The following is a 23,111-nucleotide window of genomic DNA, read 5'->3' as shown; positions in this document are numbered from 1 at the left end:
AAGAAGGCTCATTTAAAACTTCACATCTTCATATATGAAGCTTTCATGCTTGAGTGAAATAGGAGGAGTTCAAACCAACATTAAACGCGAGAACACATCAATTTCCTAGTGGAGACAATTGCATAGAAGAAGAGGAGAAGGCATACCAAATACATTTGAAGGATGTAGAAAAGGTCTTTCACCAAAAGGGTGTATCTCTTGGAGGCCATTTCCAATACTACCAATGGAAAGGGATTCTTCGATGTAATTTTCAAATACTAAGATTGGAACGTGATAGACCAAAAATTGACCATGGACAAGTTACAACTTTTGGGCCAGTCAATCTTGCCTGAGAGAAAGTAAGTTTCCAATACATAAGGTTGAAATAACATGCATATATCTCTCTTGCATACAACCCTTATAATTTTATTTTAATTACATCAGGAAGACAAAGATCCTATTCCACAAAAGCAACTTATTACAATTCTTCTTGATACGATAAAGGATCTGTCTTATGACAACATTGTTACCATTCTTTCTAATAAGGACGGTCTTGATTTTGACCAAACTTGCATATCTTTGATTGAGTCTTCTCAACGTCAACAACGACGTAGCGTTGGTCATGATGCAGCTATGTTTTCACAACAAGAGGAGCCTGAGTCACAACAGTTAGAACGGGCCTTTTATGTGCGAAGGCGTCCTTTCAACGAGGCAACTGTAGAGGTGGTCATCGTGGTGGTAGTTTCTCTCGTCTCAAATTTCCTAACAAGCATTGTTCTTACTGCAATAGGAATGGTCATACTGAAGATGACTGTTGGGCACGTCAATATGATGAAGAACACAACATTACCACAAAACAACCACGTTTATCTAGAGATTCTTCTTCGTGTGATTATTGTGGAAAATCTAATCATCCCTCTTCCACGTGCTTTAAGCGTCGATTTGATGTAGATCGAAATCGAGCATATGCAGCCGAGCATCAGGATAATGTTGCGCTTGAAACAAGTTGTATTTTATGTTCAGTTCCCCCAGATAGAATACTTCATGTACGTGATGGTTCACTTTTCATTATTGATTCTGGTGCTATAGTAAATATGACATATGAATCTAAGTGGCTACATAACTATCATTCTTTACCTATTAAGCGTGTTGTTTATCTTACTGATGATACAACTTGTCAAGTCAAGGGCATTGGAGATTTATATCTTGGCACCTTATCTTCTTCAACTCTCGAGTTTTACGAGGGGTTTTACACGTCAACGTAATCTTCTTTCAGTTGCAAGACTTGTTGATCTTGGTTTTTTTGTTGGATTCGACCACACCAAATGCCGCATTGAGAAAGATGGACAGATTATTGCAACTGCTTCTCGTAATGGTAATTTGTTTGAGCTCTCTCTTAATGATGCTGTAGCAAATGTTGTCACTGCTCCAGGTGATCATGATTGCAAGATATGGCATTATCGCTTTGTTCATTGCTGATTTCTTAAAGCTTCTTGATCTTCATCGTCAAGGTCTTGTACATGGCATGGATCTTAAAGCTCATCTTCATATGGGAATCTGTGAGTTTTGTGCTCTTGGCAAACACAATCGTAAACCCTTTCCTCTTTCGAATTCAGTTCATTCTCATGATTTGTTGGATCTTGTTCATACTCACATTTGTGGACCTTTGCCTCCATCGAGAACACAACATCGTTATTTCATTATGTTTATTGATGATTACTCATGGTATACAGTTGTTTTCTTGCTTCGACAAAAATCTGAGGCGTTATCTGTTTTTAAGCAATTTCACAAGGCTGCCGAACTTCAAACTGGTCATCGCCTCAAGAAACTTCGCAGCGATAATGGTGGAGAATATGTGTCTCGTGAGTTTGAGAGTTATTGTACGGACCATGGTATTCATCATGAACATACTATTCCATATTCACCTCAACAGAACGGTGTTGTTGAACGTAAGAATCGCACTATTATCAATGCTATACGATGTACGTTGATTCATTCTAGGTTATCTTGTGTTTTCTGGAGTGAAGCTCTCTTGACAGTAGTCTTTGTTCAGAATCATCTTCCTACTACTGCTCCTTCTGGTAAGATACCCATCACAGCATGGACAGGTGAAATTCCTTCTGTATCTCATTTTCGAACCTTTGGATGTATTGCTTATATTCATGTTCCTAAAGAAACACGAGCAAAGCTTGATGCTCCTGGGCTTAAAGTTATTTTTATTGGGTACTCTGACACTTCCAAAGGCTATAAATTCTATGACCCGTCCTCCAAGAAAGTGCTTTGTGAGTCGTGATGCTATTTTCAATGAAGAGCTTATGGGCGGTACATGGTCCATGGATGATTCTGACGATACTAAATCTTTGCTTCAAGCTTTTCCATTCTTGTGTGATGATGAATCTTCTTCTATAGAGCAACCTTCCTCTTCACAACCATCTAAAAAGCAACTTTCCTCTTCACTACCATTGATTCTGAATGCTGTCATTGATGATGTTGACATTTTTATTGATCTGCCTATTGATTTTGAGCATGGTTCTTGTCATGTTTATGATGAAGATTTTGATGCTAATGTTTTCTCTACTTCTGAAGATCTTGCCACGTATAGTGATGCTATATGTTCTCCACAAAAGGATCAATGGCAAGAGGCTATGGAAGCAAAGTACGATTCTCTTATCTCTAAAGGTACATGGATACTCACTGAGCTGCCTCCTGGCCGTACTGCCATAAAGTGTAAGTGGGTATATAAGACAAAATTTAAAGCACATGGATTCTTTGACAAATTCAAGGCACGTTTAGTTGCCAAAGGTTATTCTCAAGTTGATGGCGTTGATTATCATGAAACCTTTTCACCAATTTTTCGCATTACTAGTATTCAAGTTTTATTGGCATTTGCTGTTCAATTTGACTTAGAAAGCCATCAGATGGACATGCACACAGCTTTCTTGAATGGAGATTTGAATGAAGAAATTTACATGGAGCAGCCAGAAGGATTTGTTATTGCAGGTAAGGAAGATCTTGTTGCTCGTCTTCATAGGGCTTTATATGGTCTTAAACAAGCTTCACGGGCCTGGTACATCAAGTTTGATCTTTTTCTTACCTCCCATGGCTTTCTCTCTTGCTCTTCTGATCCCAACTTATTTACAAACACCAAAATGGTAGTTTTATAATCCTTGCCCTTTATGTGGATGATACAATCCTTGTTTTCAATGATTTGGGATTTCTACATCAAATTAAGTAGTTGTTATCTTCGGCATTTGATATGGTGGATCTTGGAGAGCTTCACTCGTGTCTTGGCATTCAAATTCAAAGGGATCGCAGAGCAAAGGTGTTTTATGACTTCGACAGTCAAAGTTTATTGATGAAGATACTATTAAGAAGTTTGGTTTGGAATCTGCACATTCAGCAACTACTCCTTGCCTTGCGAGTTCCATGAAAAACACTTCTGATGGTGGTGGCCAGCTTGTTACAAATCAACCATATGCTAATTTGGTTGGATGTCTTCAAGTTGTTGGTTTGAACACTGGTCCTGACATTTTGTTTATTGCTAACTATCTCAGGCAGCATCTTGCATGTCCTTCTCTTAAGCATTGGTCTTCAGCAAAGCGCATGTTCAAATACTTGAAAGGCACTGCAGATTATGGTTTGGTTTATCAACGACAATTCACATCCGAATCCATTCCATCTCTTTCTCTTTTGGATTACACAGATGCAGATTGGGACAACTCACATTTATCTATGTGATCTACTAGTGGCAATTCTTTCTTCATTAATGGTTGTCTTATTTCTTGGACCAGCAAGAAACAACGTTGTGTTACAGTTACTACAACCGAATCTAAATATGTTGCGGGATCACTTGCAGCTCGTGAACTCATTTGGCTTCGACAAGTGTTGACAGATATTGGCCATTCTCCTCTTTCTAGTACACCCTTGCGGTGTGATAATCAGAGTGCTATTAGTCTTGCAAAAGACTATGTCCAACATAACAAGTCAAAACATATTGCTGTGCATTACCATTATGTTCGATAGGAAGTACGCAAAGGCACTATCATGATTGAACATTGTTCAAGTGACCAGAAGATTTCAGATATTCTTACCAAAGGTCTCAATGAGTCATGCTTCATTCTCTTGCGCTCAGAGCTTGGAGTTGCCTCGGGCTCACTCTTTCTAGATTAGGCTCTTTACTCTTATGGTAGCTTTGTACATATATCGTTGTAATCTTCTAGACACCATGCACTTTGCACATTTCACAATTGCACACTATGACCTCTTGGTCCTTTTGTATATTTGTACATAGATGCACAATGCACTTTCACATCATTACTTTTGGTTCATATTTTCACATTTGTATAGGGGCTTGGATTTTTCCCTTGTACTCCCCAAGGGTTTTTTCATCCATAGCTAGAGACCCTTGTTTGAGTGGGGGTGTTGGAGCTCTATATATGGCTCACTCTACCTAACTTGGTCTCACCTATATATATGTATCTTGTCCTCAATATGAATTAGTCTTTGGGAGCGTACATGATGTGTCTCTTGTCTCGTCTCTTTCTCTCTACATTTCAACAATTGTGGCTAGAATATGAAAACAACACATATCCACCCAAAGTGAAAAATTTATAGACAAGTAAGTGAGGCAGTATTCATTTCTTTACAACAATGCATATTGACATCATGTAATAATGGCAAGTATTGGTGTAGGGCTTCATGGAAGTAAAAGCTCCAAAGATAAAGCAAAAGCATGTGTGTCACAAGGCAAAGGCAAAGAGCAAGCACTAGAAAAGCTCCAAAAGAGTAAGATGTGTTGGAGCTCTATATATGGCTCACTCTACCTAACTTGGTCTCACCTATATATATGTATCTTGTCCTCAATATGAATCAGTCTTTGGGAGCGTACATGATGTGTCTCTTGTCTCGTCTCTTTCTCTCTACATTTCAACATGGTATCAGAGCATCTATAAGGGAAGCATCTATGTCTTCTTGTTAAATTCATGATTATAATTTCATGTCTTACAAGATTGTTCTTTGATTATGTGTTGTCTACATGATTTTATAGCTTAACTTGTTGTAATTAGAGTTGTTTCTTAATCGCGTCCTTAAAACAAAAACCAGGCAAACGGTGCAGGTGTGTAGATTGTATTGTGCTAGTGAATCTTATCAAAAAAGTTTGTCAAACGGAGTTGTGAGTCAAAAGTTATGACAGTTCAGGCAAACTGCATCTGTAACATCAAAACAAGTTCTTTGAAGAATAAGCGAACAGGTTCTTTGTGTGAGCACACAAGTTTCGTCTTCGTCAAGCGTCTTTGTGAGCACACAGGTTTTGTCTTCGTCAAGCGTCTTTAGCAAACCGTCAAATCTAGCTTTTTCGTCAAACGTCTCTTATTATTTTGCTGTTTTTAGTAAAACGACCAATCTAGCTTTTTCATCAAGCGTCTATCAATGAATCTTGCCTCCCACGTCTCGCTATTTTGAGGACTCTTTTCTTATTGATGTCTCTTATCTCTTGCAGTCCTCCTTGTCTATGGTGTGCAGATTTTGTGATTTATTCTTATACGTCTTCTCGCAGATAGATATGGCTATGACTGTTCTCGTCAATAGTTTTCCTTCTGGCCAACGTTCTATTCCTTCTTTTCAAGGCCAAGGGTTTCCCGGTCAGAAAGCAAAGATGTTAATTCTTGAAGGCGATGAGCTCTCAGATGTTGTTATTGGCGATTCTCTATGTCCGTCCTCGCAGCCTACTATTCCGGATTCTGACAACGTTCTTATCACACGCAAGGCCCTGTTTTTGATGCATGGCATCTTGCTTATATGGATTGGTAGAGGCGTGATAAAGCAGCTCGTCGGTACATTCTTTCTACTCTTAGTGATTCTCTCATGCTTGATGTGTATGATTTTCCTACTTCCCATGACGTATGGGAGTATCTTATAGCAAATTTTCAAAAAAAGTCTTACAGAAACACTTTATTTGAGAGGTTTGCTTTCAAAGTTACAGTATGAAGTTGGTAGTGCTATGACGGGGCATATTGATTCTTTCAAATCTATTATTAATCAATTTGCTGGGTGATCCTGTTCCACGAAAGCAACTTATTACAATTCTTCTTGATACGATAAAGGATCCGTCTTATGACAACATTGTTACCATTCTTTCTAACAAGGACGGTCTTGATTTTGACCAAACTTGCATATCTTTGATTGAGTCTTCTCAACGTCAACAACGATGTAGCATTGGTCATGATGCAGCTATGTTTTCACAACAAGAGGAGCCTGAGTAACAACAGTTGGAACGGGCCTTTTATGTGCGAAGGCGTCCTTTCAACGAGGCAACTATAGAGGTGGTCATCGTGGTGGTAGTTTCTCTCGTCTCAAATTTCCTAACAAGCATTGTTCTTACTGCAATAGGAATGGCAATACTGAAGATGACTGTTGGGCACGTCAATATGATAAAGAACACAACATTACCACAAAACAACCACGTTTATCTAGAGATTCTTCTTCTTGTGATTATTGTGAAAAATCTGATCATCCCTCTTCCATGTGCTTTAAGCGTCGATTTGATGTAGATCGAAATCGAGCATATGCAGTCGAGCATCATGATAATGTTGTACTTGAAACAAGTTGTGTTTTATGTTCAGTTCCCCCAGACAGAATACTTCATGTACGTGATGGTTCACTTTTCATTATTGATTCTAGTGCTACAGGAAATATGACATATGAATCTAAGTGGCTACATAACTATCATTCTTTACCTGTTTAAGCATGTTGTTTATCTTGCTGATGATACAACTTGCCAAGTCAAGGGCATTGGAGATTTATATCTTGGCACCTTATCTTCTTCAACTCGAGTTTTACGAGGGGTTTTACATGTCCCAGAACTTCAACGTAATCTTCTTTCAGTTGTAAGACTTGTTGATCTTGGTTTGTTTATTTGATTCGACCACACCAAATGCCGCATTGATAAAGAGAGATTGCAACTGCTTCTCGTAATGGCAATTTGTTTGAGCTCTCTCTTAATGATGTTGTAGCAAATGTTGTCACTGCTCCAGGTGATCATGATTGCAAGACATGGCATCATCGTCAAGGTCTTGTACGTGGCATGGATCCTAAATCTCACCCTCATATGGGAATCTGTGAGTTTTGTGCTCTTGGCAAACACAATCGTAAACCCTTTCCTCTTTCGAATTCAGTTCATTCTCATGATTTGTTGGATCTTGTTCATACTCACATTTGTGGACCTTTGCCTCCATCGAGAACACAACATCGTTATTTCATTATGTTTATTGATGATTACTCATGGTATACAGTTGTTTTCTTGCTTCGACAAAAATCTGAGGCGTTATCTGTTTTTAAGCAATTTCACAAGGCTGCCGAACTTCAAACTGGTCATCGCCTCAAGAAACTTCGCAGCGATAATGGTGGAGAATATGTGTCTCGTGAGTTTGAGAGTTATTGTACGGACCATGGTATTCATCATGAACATACTATTCCATATTCACCTCAACAGAACGGTGTTGTTGAACGTAAGAATCGCACTATTATCAATGCTATACGATGTACGTTGATTCATTCTAGGTTATCTTGTGTTTTCTGGAGTGAAGCTCTCTTGACAGTAGTCTTTGTTCAGAATCATCTTCCTACTACTGCTCCTTCTGGTAAGATACCCATCACAGCATGGACAGGTGAAATTCCTTCTGTATCTCATTTTCGAACCTTTGGATGTATTGCTTATATTCATGTTCCTAAAGAAACACGAGAAAAGCTTGATGCTCCTGGGCTTAAAGTTATTTTTATTGGGTATTGTGACACTTCCAAAGGCTACAAATTCTATGACCCGTCCTCCAAGAAAGTGCTTATGAATCATGATGCTATTTTCAATGAATAGCTTATGGGCGGTACATGGTCCATGGATGATTATGATGATACTAAATCTCTGCTTCAAGCTTTTCCATTCTTGTGTGATGATGAATCTTCTTCTATAGAGTAACTTTCCTCTTCACAACCATTGATTCCGAATGCTGTCATTGATGATGTTGACATTTTTATTAATCTGCCTATTGATTTTGAGCATGGTTCTTGTCTTGTTTATGATGAAGATTTTGAGGTTAATGTTTTCTCTACTTCTGAAGATCCGGCCACGTACAGTGATGCTATATGTTCTCCACAAAAGGATCAATGGCAAGAGGCTATGGAAGCAAAGTACGATTCTCTTATCTCTAAAGGTACATAGATACTCACTGAGCTGCCTCCTGGCCGTACTGCCTTTAAGTGTAAGTGGATATATAAGATAAAATTTAAAGCAGATGGATCCTTTGACAAATTCAAGGCACGTTTAGTTGCCAAAGGTTATTCTCAAGTTGCTGGCATTGATTATCATGAAACTTTTTCACCAGTTGTTCGCATTACTGGTATTCGGGTTTTATTGGCATTTGCTATTCAATTTGACTTAGAAATTCATCATATGGACGTGCACACATCTTTCTTGAATGGAGATTTGAATAAAGAAATTTACATGGAACAGCCAGAAGGATTTGTTATTGCAGGTAAGGAAGATCTTGTTGCTCGTCTTCATAGGGCTTTATATGGTCTTAAACAAGCTTCACGGGCCTGGTACATCAAGTTTGATCTTTTTCTTACCTCCCATGGCTTTCTCTCTTGCTCTTCTGATCCCAACTTATTTACAAACACCAAAATGGTATTTTTATAATCCTTGCCCTTTATGTGGATGATACAATCCTTGTTTCCAATGATTTGGGATTTCTACACCAAATTAAGCAGTTGTTATCTTCGGCATTTGATATGGTGGATCTTGGAGAGCTTTATTCGTGTCTTGGCATTCAGATTCAAAGGGATCGTAGAGCAAAGATATTTAATGACTTCGACAGTCAAAGTTTATTGATGAAGATACTATTAAGAAGTTTGGTTTGGAATCTGCACATTCAGCAACTACTCCTTGTCTTGCGAGTTCCATGAAAAACACTTCTGATGGTTGTGGCCAGCTTGTTACAAATCAACCAGATGTTAATTTGGTGGGATGTCTTCAAGTTGTTGGTTTGAACACTCGTCCTGACATTTTGTTTATTGCTAACTATCTCGGGCAACACCTTGCATGTCCTTCTCTTAAGCATTAGTCTTCAGCAAAGCGCATGTTGAAATACTTGAAAGGCACTGCAGATTATGGTTTGGTTTATCAACGACAATTCACATCCGACTCCATTCCATCTCTTTCTCTTTTGGGTTTACAAAGATGTAGATTGGGCCAGCTCACATTTATCTATGCGATCTACTAGTGGCAATTCTTTCTTCATTAATGGTTGTCTTATTTCTAGGACCATCAAGAAACAACGTTCTGTTGCAGTTTCTACAACCGAATCTGAATATGTTGCGGCATCACTTGCAGCTCGTGAACTCATTTGGCTTCGACAAGTGTTGACAGATATTGGCCATTCTCCTCTTTCTATTACACCCTTGCGGTGTGATAATCAGAGTGCTATTAGTCTTGCAAAAGACTATGTCCAACATAACAAGTCAAAACATATTGCGGTGTGATAATCAGAGTGCTATTAGTCTTGCAAAAGACTATGTCCAACATAACAAGTCAAAACATATTGCTGTGCATTACCATTATGTTCGATACGAAGTACGCAAAGGCACTATCATGATTGAACATTGTCCAAGTGACCAGAAGATTACAGATATTCTTACCAAAGGTCTCAATGAGTCACGCTTCATTCTCTTGCGCTCAGAGCTTGGAGTTTCCTCGGGCTCACTCTTTCTAGATTAGGCTCTTTACTCTTATGGTGGCTTTGTACATATATCGTTGTAATCTTCTAGACACCATGCACTTTGCACATTTCACAATTGCACACTATGACCTCTTGGTCCTTTTGTATATTTGTGCATAGATACACAATGCACTTTCACATCATTACTTCTGGTTCATATTTTCACATTTGTATAGGGGCTTGGGTTTTTCCCTTGTACTCCCCAAGGGTTTTTTCATCCATAGCTAGAGACCCTTGTTTGAGTGGGGGTGTTGGAGCTCTATATATGGCTCACTCTACCTAACTTGGTCTCACCTATATATATGTATCTTGTTCTCAATATGAATCAGTCTTTGGGAGCGTACATGATGTGTCTCTTGTCTCGTCTCTTTCTCTCTACATTTCAACAAGATGCCTCCAACAAAAAAGGTAAAAACTCAAAAGAAGAAGGGGAAAGGCCAACAAGGGGAGTCAAGTAGTGAAAAAGAGACAGAGGAGTCTCCAACAGAATTTGGCCCATTAGAGAAGGGAGATGAGGTGGTGCACTCCGAATCTAGGCATTCGACAAAAAGACAATCAAGATCTCGAGCATCAAACTCCAATAGGGATACAACTAGTTCTGCTGGTCCTCCACCTAGTAAGGTATTCTCTTTCTAAGAATATTTTAATCATTGTAAGTTTCATGCAACACTCTTTTCTTGGGTTTTTAGAATCTCAAGGTATTCATTCATTACATATGGTGATAGAAGAAAGCATAGTGTATGTGGCCGATACAATTCTTGGAAGATCTAGTTCATTGTGAGTGTATCAATTATTCAAACAAATAGATCATTGCTTTGTGTCTTCTGAAACCCATAACAATCGACCTTGACATTTCATGATTGTTTGAAGGAGGGCCACACATATGGCAAGTTTTATTGGGGGTCTCAATAAGTATGGGAGTATTGTTCATTCGGCTGTGGAAGTTCAGGGATGCTCTTTAGTGTGGGCGGATTTCCCTACATCATTGATTATGGATCCACATTATCCCACTGTGCCTAGATTGAATTCTTGGACGAAGGACCTTGAGGTTGCAACATGTGTGTTAGCCAATGAGTTTTTAAAAGATAACGGGACATTTGTCATAGGGTGGTTGTAAGATGAGGGTATCTAGTTTCGTTTAGTGGGTGCCCTTGGGTTTAGCCTAAGAAGAGGCCTTTTTCTAAGAAGAATAGCGAATCTCTCCTAGTTAGCCAACAAGTTTCACTTCAAGGTCTTGTAATTAAACATCATATGTAAATTTGGTCACCTAAAACTATAATCTGATCAAATATCCAATTATAATTGTAAATCCAATTTTCTTTGGGAACCAAGGTTTGGACAAGTACACTAAATGTGAGTAAATTGCCTATAGCTTTTACATTATTACATTATCATAAATTCAAATAAAATAGAGCTTAATTTTATTTATCCAAGTAATTTTGATGTGTTCTACTATTTTCTATATTATTTAAAAGGCATTAGAATGGTTAAAAAACATATTATCTTGTCCTACCACCACAACTACCATTTAAAATGCTCAATTTGTATGGATCTAGTGATGCTTAGATTGAGGAATATTAGTAGAATGTGGGTCTAAGGTAAAATTACAAATCTAACGGTTGGATTTTTGTAGATTTACTTTGGAAAATATGATTGTTAGAGGCCCATTAAATCAATTGTAATTTAATTCTAGAAAATCAAATATTGAATTTTTAATCTAAAAACACTAGGAATCAATATAATTCTTGCCATGAATTTACGAAAAAAAAATTGGCTTAATTTGAGTATGAAAAGGTCCATTTTCAATATTGTGTCCACTCTCCCCTTTTCAAGTCTAAAACCAATCCTAGTTAGGTTTGGAAATCTAGGCTTGGTAAAATTCAAAGCCTAGATATCATGCCATGTGTGAGGCTTGGGTAGGCATAAATCTTCTATATGAATGCCACTTTATGTCCACATCAGCTTCGAGAGGATCCACATAAGCACCTTGCCACCTCCACCCTCCATGTCAACATGGTCAACCTAGTTGACTCCCCAACTCATCATCCTAGTCATCATTAATGGCACATCTTCTTGCCACCTTTGCATGCCACCTTGCACTTGTTGATATGGCATGCTATATCATGGAATTGCCACATCAGCCACCATAATAATGCCACATGTCAAGAAAATGCTACGTGACATGCACGCATGTGAGAGGTGGCACCTCCTTCCAACCTTTCCAATTTTTTTCAAAAACATATTTTTGGAAAAGTTAATTTAGTATATTTTTAGTATTTTTCAAAAAGAGAGAAATAAAATATAGAGTTTTAAATAATTAAATATATATAACTTATTAATATAAAAAAAATTAAAACTATTAATTTTAAAGGATTATATTTTAAATTAGATAAATAATATTATTTTTTAAGTTCATGTTATTTAAATTTTAATAATTATTTTTAATTATTTTTAAAAATTTATTATTTCTTAAAAATATTTTATGTGTAGGATAAACCTTTGAATAAAATGTGAAAAAAATATATTATAAAAGAAAATGCAGTTATATAATTAGAAAACAAAAGATAAAATTAAAGATATATTTGTATATCTAGTAGTGATAAATATTCAGACTTGTAAATATTTATTATTAATAATATTAATTTTTAAGTGGATAATAGTTTATCTTTAATTATCTTTATGTTTATCTTAATTATCCAATCAATCTTAGATAGGAAATTCAAGGATATTTGAAGTGGATAACCTATTTTTTCTATATAATCACACATCTCTAGTATTATCCCACACTTAGCTCTAGTACTATCCATTGAGCCTTCATAAATTTTTCTCTCTTAGCTTCCTTGAGAATGGGTTCTTAAAGTTGTAGGAGTCGGAAACGTGATAGGACTAGACTTTTCCCTATCTACCAAGTTTAAGAGGAGCAGAGGAAAAGGGTAGCTCATGAGAGAAAGAGAGAGTGGAGAGCACATCAATGAACAACATCTTCTGTGCGATATTCCAAACCTTGCTCCTCCTCTTCCACTTCCTCTCTCTCCGCCCTCTTCCTGAGCCCCCTTCTCTTCCACAAAAACCCACCCCTCCCTGAATCTCTTGTCCACGTACTACATCTGACCTTTCCTGAACCTGTTCTTCATCCGGCTATAGTATATGTTCCACATCCACCTCAAACACTGGAACAACTGTTGGATTTGCCTTCAGAAACTCCTCTTCCTCATCATCTTCAACTTCTTCTACCAAATTGATAGTTTGTGCAAACAATGGTTTCTCCTTGAGTGGAATATTCTTCCTCCCCTGCATAGGTATAGTCACTTTCTTCTTCCCTTTTCTCAGAACAACCACATTCTCTCCCCAATCTTGTCTGACTTTGGCCATTCTGAACCGTCTTCCCAACAGCATTTCATAAGAGGACGCTGAATCTAACATTCGAATGACTACAGAATTGACCAAGAAGGTCATACCTGCAATTTCAATATATTGCTGCTTGAGAATTCCTAACGGTTGTACTCTTGTTTTATTTGCCATCTTCACCTAAAAAGGTGCTGGGGCCAACTTTCCCAAGCCCATTTGTGTAGAAACAACTTCAGATAAAATGTTTACTTCAGATCCTCCATCCAACAATACATCTTCAAAAATCCTGCCCTCAAACTGAACTTTGATTATAGGCACAACAAAATCAACATCTGCTAGATCAATGTTGTTTACTACTGGGGACCCTATTTGATGAACCAATAATTGATCATCTTGATCCTAAAGTTTCCTCAACAACCTCTCCTAAAAAGCTGGCACCAAGCATAATAATTGATCCAATGACAATTCTAAGGGAGAGTTGATGAGTATCTCAAACCAATCTTTGTCCGGATTCACCTCAAGTTTAATGTTGTCCTTTTGTTGCTGTTGGTCGGACTAACTTTCTGACTCCGAAGCAGGCACAGCTTGCTTCCTCTGCTCCTTCTGAATCTGTGTGTGTACCTGATCCCTAATTCCTTTCTGCTCCTTCCAATCTGTTGGTCCCTTTGCTTTGGATCTAGTGAGAGTCATGACTTCAACATCATCAACTTGCATGCATTCATTACAATCACAAATCCACTCTTTCTTATCTTGTTGCTAGTTGTTCATATAAACTTGAAAAAGACACGCATACGAAAAAGACATGTTACAGAAATAGTATGGGTTGGAGTGTCCATCTTCAATCAAGCGCTTCAAGATGTTTATGTGTGAATGGAGAAACACACATTCTTTTAAAGTCGTTGACAATGCACACATGCAAGCAATCAAGAAGATAAGGCTACCAAGCATTCTAGTTGCCACCAATCTTGTTGTTCATATCATGTTGTTTATATTGCTCAAGATACAAACGGCAAGGCCAAAACCCTCGAGAGGAAGATCTAGATCGAGTAAGGTACTCCCACTCAATTCCATTTGCTCATGTTCTTGTTGGTATGATGATGGCCTCCAAGATTTGATCACTTGGCGTAGTCGTCGTGGGCGAGCAGGTAGGCTTCCACTCCCGTGTAGCTGAGGGGCACCACCTCCTTGAGGGCGGCGGGGACATGGGCACGGTGCTTGTCGAAGAGGACCTCGTATGCGAAGGACCAGTGCACCACGCTAGTGTCGGGGTGGTGCCCTTCCTTGACCTACACGGTGTACTTGTACTTCTTTACGAGGATGCCCACGAAGCACCTTCCACCACCTCCGCCTTCAGCTTGAGGGCCTGGTGGTCCACCTCCTCCAGCTTCTCCTTGATGTGCAGCACTAGGTGCTCCGGGTGCTTCTCCCTCGCAATATGCTCAGTGTGGCCTGCATGAGTGCATTATTAAAACAGTATCAAATATGAGCTTTGCAAAAAGTTCAACTAGAGAGCTAATTGCTTACTCTTGCAACAAAAAGTTCACATCAAATTAAATATTGAGCTGATTTTAATTGAAGAACTAGAGAGCTAATTGCTTGCTCTTGTGGAAGTGGATGGTTCTCACGGAGCCTGGCTGGAAGCCGCTGCCTGCGTACTCCACGCGGGCAACGTGCGGCCTTCGAGGACGCCCACAACTGCCTACCCAAGGCTCTCTTCAAATAAATGATTTATTTATTCCTCATTGAAATTCGTATCTAATATAGAAATCAGTTAAGTGAATATTCAAAGAAAGAAATTCAGTAAAATACTAAGTGAATTATTAAACCTTTTCGAGAAAGAGAGTTCAAGAAAAATCTTATCCGACTCGAACCTCGAATCAGACTATGACCAAGACCAAACTCTTTCGTCAGTTTCGAGGAAAGAAAGTATGACCAGTTTAGAAAAATACACTCAAAACTCCGCCAAATCTGAAACTAAGTTTGAGACCCTTGAAATTAATCTGTGGATCAAGGTTATAGGATTCAAGGATTTTGGTCCTTTGGGCACCCATAGTGTGGATAGGAAAGAACTATCAAAATTAGGGGCACATCGTCCTGCCCATGTCATCTTCCAATCCTATTTCAAAGACCTCACGCCTTCATCACAGGCATGTGTGCTTGATGCTTTGATCAATCTGCCCAACATGGCCAACTGCAGGGCGCTTTCTCACATTGGAGGTCGAAGAGAGAGGAGAGTTGGCATGGCAGTGCTACAAAGTGTTCGTCGTTCCTATATAGTTAACAAGAAGAGGAACTATGCGGACGCTTTGGCTGCTCGACGGGCTATTGTGGCAGCCATAAGTAGCTCCCAAATTAAGGGTAAGGCGAGTGCCACATCTCGCATCCTTTCCATAGCACCACATGCACTTAGAGTTGGGTCTATTAGACGGCAAAGTTTAGATGCCAATGAGGTTGGTGCTTTGTGGGCGAGTAGTGGTCGTGTAGTTAGGCATGATCGCCTACTAGATGAAACCACTAGAGCCTTGATAGAAAGTTTTTGGGAGGAAAATTGTCATGCATCTCTAGTTTTCAAGAAAGATTTGCGTGTAAGAGAGTGACAAGAGGAGTGTTCATTGAGCACGGTGGTTGCTTTCTTAAAGTGACCCAAACAGATCTTAGTTTGTGGCATCATATCCAGAGCTTAAAATTGGGAAAAGGTCATTTGAACTACACCTTCACACCTTTTCAGGAGATACAATTTGATTATTACTTCTCAGAGCAGGTAATGGTTATATTTCATAATATTTATTTCGTGTTTGCGCTATATTACTTATTTGATTTTCTGTGTCCTAATTGTCTCTCTTGCTTACCTCACCACAAGATTCCTCAGACCCAGTGTTTCACCTTGGGGTGCGCCCATTCTCTTTTAGAAGAAGAAAGATGGAATTTTAAGACTCTGTATTGATTATAGAGGATTGAATCAGCTAACAATTAAAAATAAGTATCCTATCCCCAAGATTGTTAACTTTTTGGATTAGTTAAGTGTGAAACCCAAATGTTCACAAAGATAGATTTCAAATCCAGGTACTACCAGATCAGAATCAAGGAACAAGACATCCCGAAGATAGCATTCAATACTCGCTATGGGCATTATGAAATCATAGTCATGTCATTTGGATTGACTAATTCATCGTCAACGATGTTTACCCGTCTCATGTAGGATATTCTCAGAGAATACTTGGATGACTTTGTTCTTGTCTTATTTGATGACATCTTGGTATACTCAAAGAATGTTGTAGATCATGAAGATCATGTGCGCAAGGTCCTCCAAAATCCCAAGGAAGCACTAACTCTTTGCAAAAAAGAGCAAGTGTTCTTTCTCTATTAACCAGGTGGAATACTTGGGATTCAAAGTGTCTAAATACGGGATTTCTCCTGACCCCACAAAAATCCAGGTAGTCGTAGATTGGTCAGAACCCAAGAAAGTGAAAGAAGTCCGAGGATTCTTGGGATTAACCGGATGGTATAGAATCTTTATATCCAGGTATACTCAGATAGCATCCCGTTTAACTAATTTTCTAAAGAAGAGTATCCTATTTCAGTGGACTACTATGTGTCAGAGTGCCTTTGATAGGGATTATGCAAAAGCCTATTATATAAGGGCTTATGCATATGCCTATTGCATAGGGGGTTTTGCATAAGCCTAAGCATAAGGCTTATGCATATGCCTATTGCATAAGATCTTATGCATAAGCCTAAATCCTAAACCATAAGCCTATTGTGCATAAGGGCTTATACATAAGCCTATGCATAAGGCTTATGCATAAGCCTATTGCATAAAGGCTTATGTATAAGTCTTATGCATAAGCCTATGCATAAGGGCTTATACATAAATCTATTGCATAAGGGCTTATGCATAAGCCTATTTACCTAACCCTAATCCCCAACATCCAAGGTTGCAAAAACACAAAGAGAAGAAACATAAACAAAGAATAGAAAAAGATGGCTTGCCTCTTCTTTGACAAAGTCATAGGAGAGCATTGCCCTAAATCCTTGTTGGTTGTTCACTTGAATAAACGTGCCAAAAAGAAACATAATAAATTAAAAAGTAGTTCATTTTAATATATTATTAAGAAAAGAGAAGAAGAGGAAAAAGAGGTTCGTACCCTAAACCCTATTCCTAATGCAAAAGTATTTAAAAGACATTAGTTTATGTTTCCCTATAGCAATATGCATACAATTCTTTTAATAGATAGCTTGATGGAGAGATCTCCATGAAAACTCTCTATTAGAGCTCTATGCATAGGTCTAGGGTTAGGAAAAGTAAGAAAGGGAAAAGAAAGAGAGGATAAGGGAAAGAAAAGCTCACATAGAGCTATGTAGAAGCTTGGAATGAAAGAAAGCATTGGCCCAATTTCCAAGTCGTTTTTGAGGAGCAAAATTTTGCTCCTAATTTTGCAACTTTGGGTAATGATATTTTGCTGCTAAATGAGTAGTGTTTTTTGGTTGCTTTGCTGAGAGTAGCGATAAAATGCTACTGTAGTCTTTACCTATCAATGAAATCCTGGGAAGTTTTCGGTCATAAGTTTTGGATAGCTCAAGTGTTTTTGTACTAACCCTAAATCAGTTTTGGATAGGTTTTAGATGTTTGACAATGATCAAGGGCTAGAATTTAGTTTTGAGGCATGTTTGAGAGAAACAATTTGTTGTGTGTGTGATCGATGCAAGGGCCAATATATATGACAATATTGTATAACAATTGAGCATGTGCATACATATGGGCTTCATGAGGCATTGGTATGATGACATGGAGAAAAACCACAGGGGAGTGCTAGGTAACATGCCACACCATTTGGTAAAATTGGGTAGAGTGCGGAAGATGGAAAGGCTTCATATGGAATGCATGGCTAAGACTCATCTTCCCCAACCATTGAATGAGGTGCCTCCACCACATTGCCACGTGAGAAGAAAGAGAATCTCATCATGGACAACATGGTGAATGACTTCTTTAGACAGGGAGATCATGGAAGATAGTAAGCAAGCTCCAATGTCACAAAAGGAGGAAACCTTGCATAGATAGGTAAGAACCCCTTTGTATGAGGGATGTTTGTACTACTCCACCACACTGTGAGAAAACTTGGAGCTATTCAACTTGCAAACAACTTATGAATGGAGTGATGCAAGTGTCACAAGTCTTCTTAGGTAAGATCGCCTCATTCTATTCTCCTAAGTAGGATCCTAGAGGGTTCTGACCAGGTGATGCACGGGCTCGCGGTTGCTAGGACACCCATGCACACGTTGAGGAAGATATGGATGAATTGGAAGGAATTACTTTTGTGAACTTAATTTTGATATTGGAACTCGTTGGTTGACCAGCTGGTCTTCAAACGGAGAGTCCAGATGATATATTTCTATAAAACAATGAACTCAATATTTTGGAGGATTATGATCAGTAATACTATGGTTTCATTGAAAGATTGTTTAAAGACAGCCGAATCTGTTAAAATGGCGATTTCATATTGGGTGTGTAAGTGTGGGTGTGTAAGTGGTATGACTACCTTGAATTTTTCTTGAAGTGCTGCTAGGGGACCTGGGAAATCTTTTCCTCGATACCCGGACAAAACATAACCAAATTTTTATAAAGGAATCCCACCAATACAGTGGTTGGGTGGTTGGCTTCTTGTGATATACAAATAGTTACGATTAAGTTACATTAGTTAGATTAAGTCCTAGGAAGACCCTTGTTCTGTGGGAGGAAATCAACGGCTCTGCCTCACTAAAGGGGAAAAAAAGCAGTGATTCTATGGACCAAGTGCAAGTCTCTTCCTTGATTTGGCCATGTGACTTTTGGGTTCGATCAGATCAGTTTGGTTAGTTAAGACTTTGACTGGATAGATTAATTCTCCTATTAGATGATTTTCCTAGTGGAATCGCCCGTGCCTTCCAGGTGAGGGAAGTTTTTTTGGGTTTGGTCTCGAAGGAACCGCCGGGCTAGTCTCTTGTCTAGACATCTATGGGGGCCAGGCCCCGAGTATGGATCCTGGCCCCACGCGAGAAGCTGATGCTGCTTCTGTTGCCCGCCAGCACCCGAGGAAGGGGCATCACGGAGGGGGGGCGAGGTTCTCACAGCTGGTATTAGAGCATTGTTGGAAGCTAAGAAGAGGGAGAAACGAATTATATCAGAATTTTACAATAAAAACTCAAAAAGAGCATTTACGTATTGTGTTTTCATTCCTTAAGCTTCATTAATGAAGACTTTTAATCCATGAATTTGGTTTTATATATGGAAGTTCCATGTTTGTCTGGTATTCCCGACCACCTCACTCAGTCTTAGGATATGACTGCTTTCACCTCTTTGAGCATATCATCTCCTCCGCTATACAACTCAAACGAGCAGAGTGAGAGTCGCAAACCATTTTGAGGACTTATATTTCTCAGACTCGGATGAGAGACGACAGCATAAGTGGCATGCAGGGCAATATGTCCATGCCTCTTGCCACCAGCGCATGATACTGAGGGAGAATATCTCATTAGCCATGGTCCTGTTGAGGTTAAAAGTGATTCATGGTGTTATTATGTATCACCCCACACCTTGAGATTTTAGACTTTCCTGCCATATTTATAGACTTCTTATCCACTTTATTCCAAAGAGTAAGATTATAGCACCTTTAGCAGTAAGGGAACATTTGTATCGGGGCATGTGTGTAGCCCAGTATCGCCATCTTATGCATTTCTTGGCGGAGGTTTTGACTTTCTAGAGCCAAGATTCTCTATGTACATATTGCAACCTTTATATAAATAAAGAAATGTTTGTGGAAAATTCCCTATTATATAAGTGATTGTTTATTATATGAGGAATTAAAGAAGCAGGATCTGTTCCCCTCGGACATATGTCATAGATCTCCAATAAGATCGATTATCTTGTTTAAGCAATTATTTCCCAAACCTCTTAAGTCTTAGGATCTTGTTTGACAAAATCAAATATGAATTTAATAATGTATCATTTTTGACAGAATCATGAGGCGCGCGAACCATGGCCGATAGCCAGATCCTCTCACTGATGAGGAAGATTTTGACCCTGATGTTCGCAAAGCCCTTCACAGAACTCAGTCAGGTCCCTTTAAGGGTGAATGGGAGAATTTGGGCAAGGCTGTGGAGAAATGGGTCGAGGCAATGGAAGAATACTTTAATGTCACCGGATACAAGGAGAGGAGCAAAATGGCTCTTGCAAGGTTGAAGATAGTGGAAACAACCAGGGTGGCATGGAGAAACCATTGCGAGACCAACAATCTGGATAGGAACAACCAGTCCTCGAATGATCTTAAGACTTACTTAAGAAAGATATTTTGTCCCCTCAAATTTTTTGAAAACCAAGATGAATGAATTCTTAGAGTTATCCCAGGGGAGAAAAACTATTGAAGAATATCACCAGGCGTTTGCTCTTCTCCTCAAGTACTCACCAACCGCTAGACGAAGAGCAACTCATGGCCAGGTTCAGTCGAGGAATGAACGAACCTTTGGACACCCTCGTCAAGAATGCCAAGTTAATTTCCATGGCTGAAGTTGTAAGGATGGCGAAGGACTTCGCCAAGGCCTTTATTGTTAAAGTCCCGCCAAAGCCAACCCCCTCATCCTTCAAGAAATTCCAAACACCGAGAAGTTCTTCCAACCTTCCGCCTCCAAAGAGACACCAAGGTCCCAACTAAAATCAGGAGATAGGAAGTTTCAGGAATGAAGGAAGATCTTTTCCTCGAAGCTCTTTCTCAGGAACTCCGGCACTTTCCAGAATGCAAAGGGAAGAGCTTCAAAGTGAAAACATGTGTTTTGGTTGTCAAGGGTTTGGGCATCAGCTCAAGAACTGCCCTACTACTTCTATGGGCCAAGGAAGCCAGGGTCCCAAAATTTAGAGACAGAATCCTTCGTATCACTCCAATCAGAGTCCCTGCACTCATTAGGAAGTGAATGGGGTCTTCTTGGGCCATTTAATTTGCCCAAGCCTAATCAAGGTGATTAAGGAATAGCCAAATGGGGGATTGCCATGTGGACTGAAATGTTGGGTTTTTAAGAGAGGTGTAAGAGTGGTCAAAGGGTGCACTTTTTTCCCAAAAGGGGGAGGGGCAATTTTACAATTTTCGGACCTCCATAACTTCTACATACAAGCTCCGATTTGAGCGGAGATTATAGATCCGTGATCTACGCATCAAGAGCTTTCCATAGATATGTTACATGATATGGTTTTATCCGCTAGATTTTAAATTCCGTTTTTTCCCCAAAATTCAAATTCAAATAAAGTAGCCGTTTTGAAGCTTCTAATTAGAAAACGTTTCTTCTTAAGAGAAAAGGTTTGACTCCCTTAAACTGCCAAATAAAAGGGCCCAAGAAGCCTTCCATTGAGGTCCTAATGAAAATCAAGGCAACCCCAAAAGAGTGCCAGCTCAGTCTGTGGCCTCAAATGCAAAGTAGTCTCCGAACTCCCTCCCATAATTGGGGAAACCAAAGAGAGAGAGTTCCACCTCAGATTGCAACAGCTAGATCTATCACTATAGCTGAGGAAGTGAAGGAAGAAAAAGGACAAATCTATGTCGCGATTGAGCATCAGGGACAAAATCATAAATTCTCAGTCCTCCAAATGCCAGCAGAGTACCATGGTAAGTAATTCAAGATTTTGATTGATTAAGAGGTAGTACTCATTATTTTATTTCCCCGAGATATTTGCGTAAGGTAGTCCTAAATCAAAATTAGGGGAACCTATGCAAGTGGAATTGGCCAGTGGAAAGATTCTTTTCACACACCTGAGACAGACCCTATCCAGTTTAGTCTAGATGGGAACGTAATAGATTGCCAGTTCAGAGTCCTACCCTTGGGAATCTATGATGGAATCCTTGGAATGGATTAGCTCCATAAGAATCAGTGAGTATGCAGATGTGTTCCCTGAAGAGCTCTGACTGAGATGCCTCCAACTCGCAAAATAGATCAAGAGATCGAGTTAACCCTCAGATGTCAGCCAGAAGCCCAGCATGCATACAAAATGCCAATCCTAGAAGCGATAGAACTTAAGGAATAGTTAAGATAACTGTTAGAGCAAGGATTCGTCAGACCCAGTGTTTCACCTTGAGGTGACAAATGCATAAAAGATATTTTTCTTATATTAAAAGAGTGATTTTCATCATAATTGATGTTTATGCATAAATGGATGCATAAAAGATATTGTTTTATATTAAAAGTGTGATTTTCATCATAAATGAATTGTATGCATAAACATATGCATAAAAGATATTTTTTTAAATATTAAAAGTGTGATTTTTATCATAAATGATTCTTATGCATAAATGGATGCATAAAAGAAATTCTTTTATATTAAAAGAGTGATTTTCATTGTAAATGATTTTTATGCATAAATGGATGCATAAAAGAAATTCTTTTATATTAAAAGAGTGATTTTCATCATAAATGATTTTTATGCATAAATGGATGAAAAAAAATATTTTTTTACATTAAAAGTGTGATTTTCATCATAAATGATTTGTATGCATAAAAGATATTTTTTTATATTAAAAGTGTGATTTTCATCATAAATGATTTTTCTGCATAAATGGATGCATAAAAGATATTTTTTATATTTAAAGTGTGATTTTCATCATAAATGATTTTTATGCATAAATGGATGCATAAAAGATATTTTTTATATATTAAAAGTGTGATTTTCATCATAAATGATTTTTATGCATAAATGGATGCATAAAAGAAATTCTTTCATATTAAAAGAGTGATTTTCATCATAAATGATTTTTATGATGATAAAAGTGTGACCTTCATCAGAATTAGATTTTATGCATAAATAGATGCATACAGAATTTTTATACTTAAATAAGGGTTCTCTTAATCCTTTGTTTTATTTCCGCAAAAATTGGAAAAATGAATCAGTAGACAATCTGTGCGAGAAAATTCTACCGTTTCATACTCACTAAGATGGTAATGAGAAAATTCAATAAAACTATCGAAGTCGAAGATCGAGATAAATGATTATTTTGTTCC

The sequence above is a fragment of the Cibotium barometz genome, chromosome 43 (assembly GCF_041138505.1).
Source record: "Cibotium barometz isolate CiBa-2024 chromosome 43, ASM4113850v1, whole genome shotgun sequence".
In the NCBI taxonomy this organism is placed as follows: Eukaryota; Viridiplantae; Streptophyta; class Polypodiopsida; order Cyatheales; family Cibotiaceae; genus Cibotium; species Cibotium barometz.
This window is presented reverse-complemented; position numbering follows the sequence as displayed.